The 9,138-nt window shown below is 40.2% G+C and overlaps 1 pseudogene; it reads left to right on the top strand.

Annotated features, from left to right (window-relative positions):
- Nucleotides 1-2,872: 2,872 nt before the first annotated feature.
- LOC129062191 (transcription factor BTF3-like) lies at nt 2,873-3,360 on the top strand (annotated as a pseudogene).
- Nucleotides 3,361-9,138: the final 5,778 nt, after the last annotated feature.

The raw sequence follows: 9,138 nt of genomic DNA, 5'->3' as shown, positions 1-9,138 counted from the left end.
ATTTTCCTGAATCACTACATGGAGGCTGAGAATAGCACACCCTAGATCCAAAAGGAGAGAGCTGCCGTGAGAAGGTGGTGATTCTGAAGCCAAGTGCACATTCCAGAGAGGATGGAGATCTGTTTGTCTGACTGGCTGATGGACAGTTAAGGGTAGGGGAATTTCTGGGCATGGTTTTGGCTTGTAGCCTTTTGAGGGGTCTCATGGGAGAGGAGGGTTCTAAGCAGAAGTGCTGTTAGCCCCCCAAGGTTGGAACCCTGTTAATAAAAGCATGTTTCCTTCAACACTAATTATATCAAGTCATATATCAAGGTGCCAGGTGGCTAGGCCCCCATTTGTTCAGTTACAAGTCCAAGGCTAAGAATGGGAGAAGCCAGCAAGGAAACAGGGACCCAAGTTGTACAATCCTAAGGAACTGAATTTAACAACCAACCTGAGTCCATTTGGAAGCAGATTCTCCTCAGAGACCACAGATAAGAACACAGTGTTGCTGACATATTGATTTCCTCTGCCTTATGAGACCCTGAGGAAAAGGCAAGGTGTGCTGTGCCTGGACTTTTGACCTACAGAATGTATGATTCTGTGCTGAGCTGGGAAAAAGATAGCAGCTGAGTAAGAGAACATATTGCAGATCTCCTGCCAGAACCAAATAAGAACTAGAACTGAACAGAGGACTAAACCACCTGAAATAAATAAAAGACTAAAAAGAGGCTTTTAACCAAGAATGGGAGGAAAAATATCACCATGACCTAGGAAGTGTGAAGTCATTAAGGAGGCCAGTCCATTCACAAGGGCAGCAGGTCAAGGTGGCAGCCTGGCCATAGATGCTTCCTCTTGAAAGGAGAGAAGCAAGGAACAGAAACTGGGCTCCCAACCACAGAGTGCCAGTACCAGTATCAGCTGACCACACAGCACCCAGCAGTGAAAGGCCAAGGGGTTTGCCTCTCCTGGGAAGAGATGAGACCCACAGGAGACAAAAACACTATTGTTTCTTTTTTCTTAATTTATAAATGGACCAAAGCACAAGTCTTATGTTTGCAACCACTCACTTGGGGCCTCAGTGAAGGGAGCGCAATACAGACTGAAGTCTCACAAGGATAGTCTATATTGGGAGACACTGTGGAGCAGCATGGGAGAGCATCTGTGGAGCTTTCTGTGCTGAGATATACCTGATATTCCTGGATTCCACAGCAACCATCTTGCTTGATAAGAGCAAGCTTCTTCCTAAGGAAAAGAAATTACCTTACCCTTTGGGATATCACTTACTCCACCATCCCTCTGCAATACTGCTCCTTCCACCTTGCATCTTTTTTTTTCTTTTATGTGGTTTGTTCAGTTTTTTGTTTTATTTTGTGTTGGGTTTTTTCCCTTTTATTCTTTCTCTTCTCCCATTCTGAATCTTAACCCCTGCTGAGGAGAGAGCAGCATATGCAGACTCAGAGGGTGCCAGAGAGGAGCCGTAGGGCACATCCATACTATTTGCTCTCTTGGGAAACATATTGGTGTTTCTCTCTAACAGAAGAGGCATAAAAACACTCTCCCAGTTGCCAGCAGACCCAACACCTTAACTCTGGAGGTCCCACCCAATAGCTTACTAGGGGTTTCACCCTGCTGAGTACAGGAAAATAATCCAGAACAGACTCACACTAGTGGCTCAGGGGTGGGTGAACACACCCACCATCTTCCCTGAAGTGTGAAAGACTCCTGCCATGGGACAACCAGGAGTTTCATCTTCCTAATCCCAACAGAAGCCATCTCAGAAACAGTCAGGTCTATGATTTGGCTAAGGCTAGCAGCAGTCTGATTTGGGTTGTTTTCTGCTATACACCTGGACCTAGTGCTGTTAAAACACAGCTGTGCAGAGCAGCTTGGCCCATTCTGGACACAACCAAGCCCAGAGGAATCAGCAACAAACTATGGATCGCTGGTATCTCCAAACAGACTGAGGAGGGCTAAACATGAACAGCATGTGCCACTGGCATACAACAGCCTCAGACTATAGGAGAGACACATCCCCAGGTAGCACTAAACTCTGCTGAGACAAATTCCACTTTGTTATTTTTTGTTATCTTTGTTATTTTTTTCTTTTTCATAGCCTTTTCATTATTTTTTATTTTTATTTTTCTTCTATTTTTATTGCTCAATTTTTTGTTATAGTTCTTATTTTACTCTTACCATTGATTACCCCATGGTTCCCTTCATTTCTTGTCCTATTTTTATTGTTCTTTCTCTTTCTATGTCCCTTTTTACTGTTTTCCTCTTTTAATGCATTACTTGTATTAGTTATCGCTCCCTTTTCTCCTCCCATAATCACTTTTCTATCCTCTGGTTTTCTCTTATTCTGTTTATTTCTCCCTTTCCCTGATATTCCATTTATCTTTCCACTTTTATTATTCTCTGATATTTTACCATTGAAATTGCTGTTGTGGTTGGTGGGAGGTTGCTTATTTTGGTTTGGTTTTTTGTGTTGTTTTACTTTTTACTGCCAGCACCTGTACAATAGCATCCAAGATGTGGTGGGGGTTGAGCTCCTCAGTTAGCCTGCCAGAGGGGAGAGCCCATCAGTGAACAAGCAAGACCCACAACAACTAGGACCCAAATGTAATAGGAGAGCCCACATAACCAACACAAAGGTAATTCCTATAGAATCTAGAGCAGGAGATCAAGAAGTCTACATGACTGGATACCACAAGACTCCTAGCACACAAGGCTAGCCCACAAAACAGGGAGTCAAAGCAGATCTATCTAAAACATAGAAACAAATGGCCATCATTTGTCCCTGGGTGTGCACACTTATTCTCAGCTGGTCTGCCAAAGAACCCCTGAGCACCAACCCTAGTCCCCCATATGACCCTGTTTTCTCTCCAACAAGATGAAAGGAAGTATCATGAACCAAAAGAAACTTGCCAAAACAGAGACACAAGTGCACATTGGTGAAAAAGTCACTGCTCGTAGAAACAAGATGGTTCACAGAGCAGTTACAGCAGATGATAAAAAAAAAAAACTTCAGTTCTCCTTAAAGAAGTTAGGGATAAACAATATATCTGGTATTAAAGAAATAAATGTTAACAAACAAAGGAACAATGATCCACTTTAACAACCCTAAAGTTCAGGCATCTTTAGCAGCAAACACTTTCACTATTATGGGCCACGCTGAGACAAAGAAGCTGACAGAAATGCTACCCAGCATCTTAAATCAGCTTGGCGCACACAGTCTAACTAGTTTAAGAGACTAGCTGAAGCTCTGCCCAAACAATCTGTGGATGGAAAAAGGCCACATCCAAAGGAGAGGGTGATGATGATGAAGTTCCAAATCTTGTAGAGAATTTTGATGAGGCCTCCAAGAATGAAGTAAGCTGAATTGAGTCAACTTCTGAAGATAAACTTGAAGAAGTTACTGAGAACTGCTATTTTATATTATGGCTGCTTTTTGAAATTTTATTTATAGGTCTGATAAAAATCTAGATCTCTAATATTTTTAACGCTTAGCCCCTTGGACACTGCAGCTCTTTTCAGTTTTTACTTATACAGAAGTCATTGTAGGCAGTTATTTAAGCTAAAGAAACCTGGGAATAAAGTTTGAGACAAAAGTTAATAAAAAAAATAATAAAGCATAGGAACAAATGAAAAGAGGTAGCTAAAATGGGGAGACAAAGAAACAACCTCCAAATGAAAAAAAAAGAATGAAACCCCAGAAAAAGAGCTAAATGAAATGGAGGCAAGCAATCTATCAGATATTAAGTTCAAAGTAATGGTTATAAGGATACTCAGGGAATTTAGCGAAAACTCCAAGGAACTTAGTAAAAACTACATCAGCATGAAAAAGGACTTAAAAACTATGACTAAGAACTAGACGGAAATGAAGAATACAATATCCAAAATGAAGACTACACTAGAAAGACCACAGGAAGAAAAGGATTGAATCAGCAATTTGAAAGACAAAGTAGAGAAAAACAACCAGTCAAAGCAACAAAATGAGAAAAGGCTTAAAAAAAGAACAAGAGGAGTTTAAGAAAGCTTTGAGACAACATAAAACATAACAATATTCACATCATACAGATACCAGAAGGAGAAGAAAGGAAGCAAGGGATAGAAAACCTGTTTGAAAAAATAATGGCAGGAAATATCCTTAACTTGGTGAAGGAAAAAGTCACACAAGTACAGGAAGCACAGAGACTCTCAGTCAAGATGAAGCCAATGAGAACTACTCCAAGACACATCACAATTAAAATAGCAAAGTTGAAAGACAAAAAGAAAACCTTAAAGGCAGAAAGAAACAAACAGTTAGTTACCTACAAGAGAGCACCAATAAAGCTGTCAACTGATTTCTCAACAGAAACAATACAGGCAAGAAGGGATTGGCATGAAATAGCCCAATAATGAAAAGCAAGAACCTGTAACTACAACGATTCTATCTAGCATTTAAAATGGAAGGTTAAATAAAGAGCTTCTCAGACCAAAAAAAAAAAAAAAAAAAAAGGCAGAAGGAGTACACTCCCACCAAACCAGCATTACAAGAGATGTTAAAGTGACTGCTTTAAGAAAAAGAAAAAACAGTGAGAAAGGAACACAGCTACAAAGGGAAAAATGGCAGTGAATAAGGATCTATCAATATCTTTAAATGTAAATAGGTTAAATGCTCCAATCAAAAGATATAGGGTAGCTAAATGGGTAAGAACACATGACCTGTATATATGCTGTCTATGAGAGAACCACCACAGAACAAATGATTTACACAGGTTGAAATGAAAGAATAGAAAAAATATGTCATGCAAATTGAAACCAAAAAAAAACACTAAGGTAGCAATACTTTTGTCTGACAAATAGACTTTAAAACAAAGACCATCATAAGAGACAAAGAAGAACAGTACATAATACTTAAGGGTGCAGTCTGAAAAGAGGACATATATACAGTCAATATAGGAGCATAGAAATATATAAAGAAAATCTTTGAGGACTTTAAAAAAGATTGATAACAATGCAGTTACACAAGGGGATTTTAACACTCCACCGTCAACAATGAACAGGTCTTCCAGGCAAAAAATCAACAAGGATGGTAGTGATGTAGGTGGGAGCTGAGCCCACTCAGCTGGGGCACCTAGCTGATCTTGCAAAGAACAGAGTGAACAGCCAGCAGAATCCCAGCTGATATGAAATTTGGAAGACAAAGTGTGGAGAAAGTGCTTAAAAACAGGCAGTAAGGAGATGTTGTAGGCTGGCCAGAAGGTCCCTGGGCCTTGTGATGGAGACTGCAGCTGTCTTGGGAGCATTGGAAGAGAGCCAGGTCAATGATAGCAACCTAGCATCTCCCTCCCCTCCCAGAGCGGGGGAAGTCTCAGACCAGTGCCAGGAGAGACCTGGGTGCATAAAGTCACAGAAGGGATAAAAAGGCAGTAAGTAATACACAGCCAGTGACATACCCCCCTGGGGCAGCAGGTGTCAGAGAAATTGGGCAGCTGGGTGACACCAGAAGCTGGGAAAAAAGATGGGCTGCAACTGGCTGTAACCCAGATAGACTCTGGACTAGTTAGAGCTGGGATGTGTGGAAAGCCAGGCACTTGTTAGGAGCAGTAGGCAGCACGCAAGGGGGCTTTTCTCAAAAAGAGAACAGAGCTGCCATGCAGGGACCTTGCATGGACCTTGTGCAGGCAGTGGCTGGGCCAGTGAAGAGGAAGTAGTGTGAGCCTGATATGCTCCCACTCAGGGCACCTCACAGATTGATCAAAGCAGGGCAGCAGGGACTCAGAAAGGCAGCAGTGCTCAGAGAGACTTTTTCATAGGGAAACTGAGCCACCATGCAGGGACCTCACACTGCCCAGCAGCCAGGACAACAAAGAGGGAAGAGGGTGTGATTTGCTCCCACTCAGTGCACCTCATGGAGTGATCAAATGGTTACAAAATGAGGTAGATTATCAGCATTGGCCTGGCACAAAGGCACAGAGTGTACAGTGCGGGGCTGCTCAGTGCTCAGAGGGCATGGGCTGGAAACTAGGCACCTATGATTATTGTAGCCCAGACTGAGTCCCCATCCTTGCAGAACCACAGGAAAGGAAAGAACCAGAGTTCAGTCCTCCTCCCCCTGCAGGATCTGGGAAGACCTGCAAAACTGGCTTGGCAGGTTTAAAATCAGCAGGAGGTTTCTGGTTGTTTTCTTTTTTTTCAGTAAGACATGGAACTGTGAAAAAAACAGAGATGGATCCACAAAGAAGCCAAAGGTGAACTCCAATAGCTCAGACAAATTTCACTTCACTATCCTTTAGAACTTGCATTTTTTTTTATTTCTCTCCATTTATTTGGGGGGTTTTTGTTTGTTTATTTGTTGTTTTTATTGTTTTATTTGTTTTTTCTTATTCTCCCTTTCACATTGCATTTAATTTTTCTTCTTTCAATTCACTCATATTCCAAGTAACATACTACTCTTGGCCTTTTATTTTTTATTCTTTTTATTCAGATTATATATTTTTTATCATACTCTTCTTATTCCCAGTCCCACACAGCACCATTTCCTTGTCTTAATCCATTTCTTAATCTAACCTTGCATAAGCACGCTTCTTTCTTAAATCAGCTCACATTCTTTTTACCTTTGAATAAAAGTCTTATTTCTTTTTCACCTTTTATAAACAATGACTACTTGGGTGAAATATCATGGTTATTGCCATACTTCTCCAAACGAAATCCTATTTCTTCACTACTTGTTTGTACTTTAAATCCCATAGAATATTCTGCCCCCATTTTACTACTTACTGCCTTCACCCGACCCCTGATCAGTTCAGTGAGAAATTTTATTTCATTATTTTCTCTCTCCCTTCTTTTTTCCCCCTCTCTCAACCTGGGCTTTACACCCTACTATTATTAGTGTGCTTCCACCCTCCTCCCAAAATCATTTTTCTTTACTATAGAAAACTCATATTCTATAGTAAAGAAAAATCATATTCACTTTTCCCTTTTCTACAATATTCTTATTCCCATTCAGCACCCATTGCTATAAAATGTTCTGTGGTTTTTCTGTGATTTTGCTCCTGTTGTCCCAGTACATTTTCAATTTTACTTCAAACTTCACAGTATGCTCTTCCCTTGACTTACTGCATTGTTCCCTTTTGTGTTTGCTTATGTTGTAAATTTTTTTCTCTCCCTTTCTTCCCCTGGGTTCTATCCCTACCCTTATCACAGAGGGAGGGTTCTCCTCCCCCTTACCACAGAACATTTCCTCCTCTTTTAGTAATCTCATATTCCCTTTGTCATAGCTTATAATATCTGCAATCTCTCTTCATGTTTATTAACCTTAGCTCAGTTGTGGCTGAGACTGCTGGTGTGCTAGGGGGTTCTTTTTGCTGGCATAGCTTTGGTTGTCTGGTAATACTTCTTTGTTAACTACCATCTGTATATTAGCATACAAGACTAGGTGGGAGTTGTGAACAACAGTAAACCCACTGGAGGGGAGAACTCACCAACAAAGGAGTCACCAAAACATAAAGCCCAAGTACAACAAATGAGCACACAAAAACAGAATAAATGGCAATGCTAGAGCATCTAGACAAGGAGATCAAAGAGATCACACCACTGAGCCCCACAGAACCCCTACCATAGAAGTTCACCCTACGAAGACAGCTGGCAAAGCAGAGCATCTGGAATCACAGAAATTAAAAAAAAGTGTTACATAAAATGGGGAGACAAATAAAGAACCTGCAATAGAAATCAATGGAGGATTCTCCAGTAAAAGAGCTAAATAAAATGGAGGCAAGTAAACTATCAGATATAAAATTCAAAAGAGTGGTTATAAGGATGCTCAAGGAACTCACTGACAACTAAAGGAACTGAGTGGGAACTAAAACAGTATGAAAAAGGAAATAGAAACTATAAACAAGAACCATAAAGAAGTGAAGAATACAATATCTGAAATAAAAAATACTCTAGAAGGAATTACAAGCAGGCTGGATGAAGCAGAGGACCAAATTAGTGAGCTGAAAGGCAAGGTAGAAAGAAATACCCAGGTAGAGCAGCTGCACAAAAAAAATAATAATAAAATATAGCTTAAGGGAATTGCAAGACATTATGAAATGCAACAACACTCAAGTCATAGGAATACCAGAAGAAAAGGAGCAAGGAATAGAAACCCTGTTTCGAAAAATTTCCGAACCTGAAGAACAGAAAAACCACACAAGTTCAGGAAGCACAGATGATCCCAATCAAGATGGACCCAAGGAGGCCTACGCCAAGATGCATCATAATTAAAATGCCAAGATTTAAAGACAAAGAGGGGTTCTTAAAAACTGCAAGGGAGAAACAGGAAGTAACATGCGGGGGAGCTCAGGTACAGCTAACAGCTGATTTCTCTAGAGAAATATTATAAGCCAAAAGGGAATGGCAAGAAATAGTCCAAGTAATGAAAAGCAAAGGCCTGCAACCAAGATTACTCTAGCCAGCAAAGCTCTCGATTAAAATGGAAGTAGAAATATGGAGTCTCCCAAACAAAAGAAGGCTAAAAGATAACCTCTACCAAACCAGCACTGCAAGATATGCTAAATGGACTGCTTTAAGAAGATGAAGAGAAAGAGTTAGAGAAAGAAGAATAGAGGTAAAAAGAAGGGAAAATGAATAAGTACTTATCAATAATAACCTTAAATGTAGATAGATTAAATGCTCCAATCAAAAGACACAGGGTAGCTGAAAGGATATGAAAACATGACCTGCACATATATTGCCTAAGAAAGACCCAACTCAGAACAAAAGACCTACACAGACTGAAAGTGAAGGAATGGAAAAACATATTCCAAGCAAATGGACAGGAAAGAAAAAGCAGGGGTAGTGATACTTATATCACTCAAAATAGACTTGAAAGCAAAGGCCATAAAAAGAGACACTCAAGGACATTTCACATTACTCAAGGGAAGAATCCATCAAGAAGACAGAAACAATATAATCATATATGCACACAACATAGGAGCACCCAAATATATAAGGAAAATCTTGGAGAACTTCAAGAAAGATATAGACAACAACGCGCTGGTAGTAGGGGATTTTAACACCCCACTGTCAACAATGGATAGATCTTCCAAAAAAAAATCAACAAAGATATTGTGGCATTGAACAATGCTCTAGATCAAATGTACTTAACTGATGTATATAGAAGCAAAGTAC

This window comes from Pteronotus mesoamericanus, unplaced genomic scaffold (assembly GCF_021234165.1).
Source record: "Pteronotus mesoamericanus isolate MK-2021 breed Mesoamerican mustached bat unplaced genomic scaffold, CSHL_Meso_final scaffold_705, whole genome shotgun sequence".
NCBI classification, from domain to species: Eukaryota; Metazoa; Chordata; class Mammalia; order Chiroptera; family Mormoopidae; genus Pteronotus; species Pteronotus mesoamericanus.
This window is presented reverse-complemented; position numbering and strand designations above follow the sequence as displayed.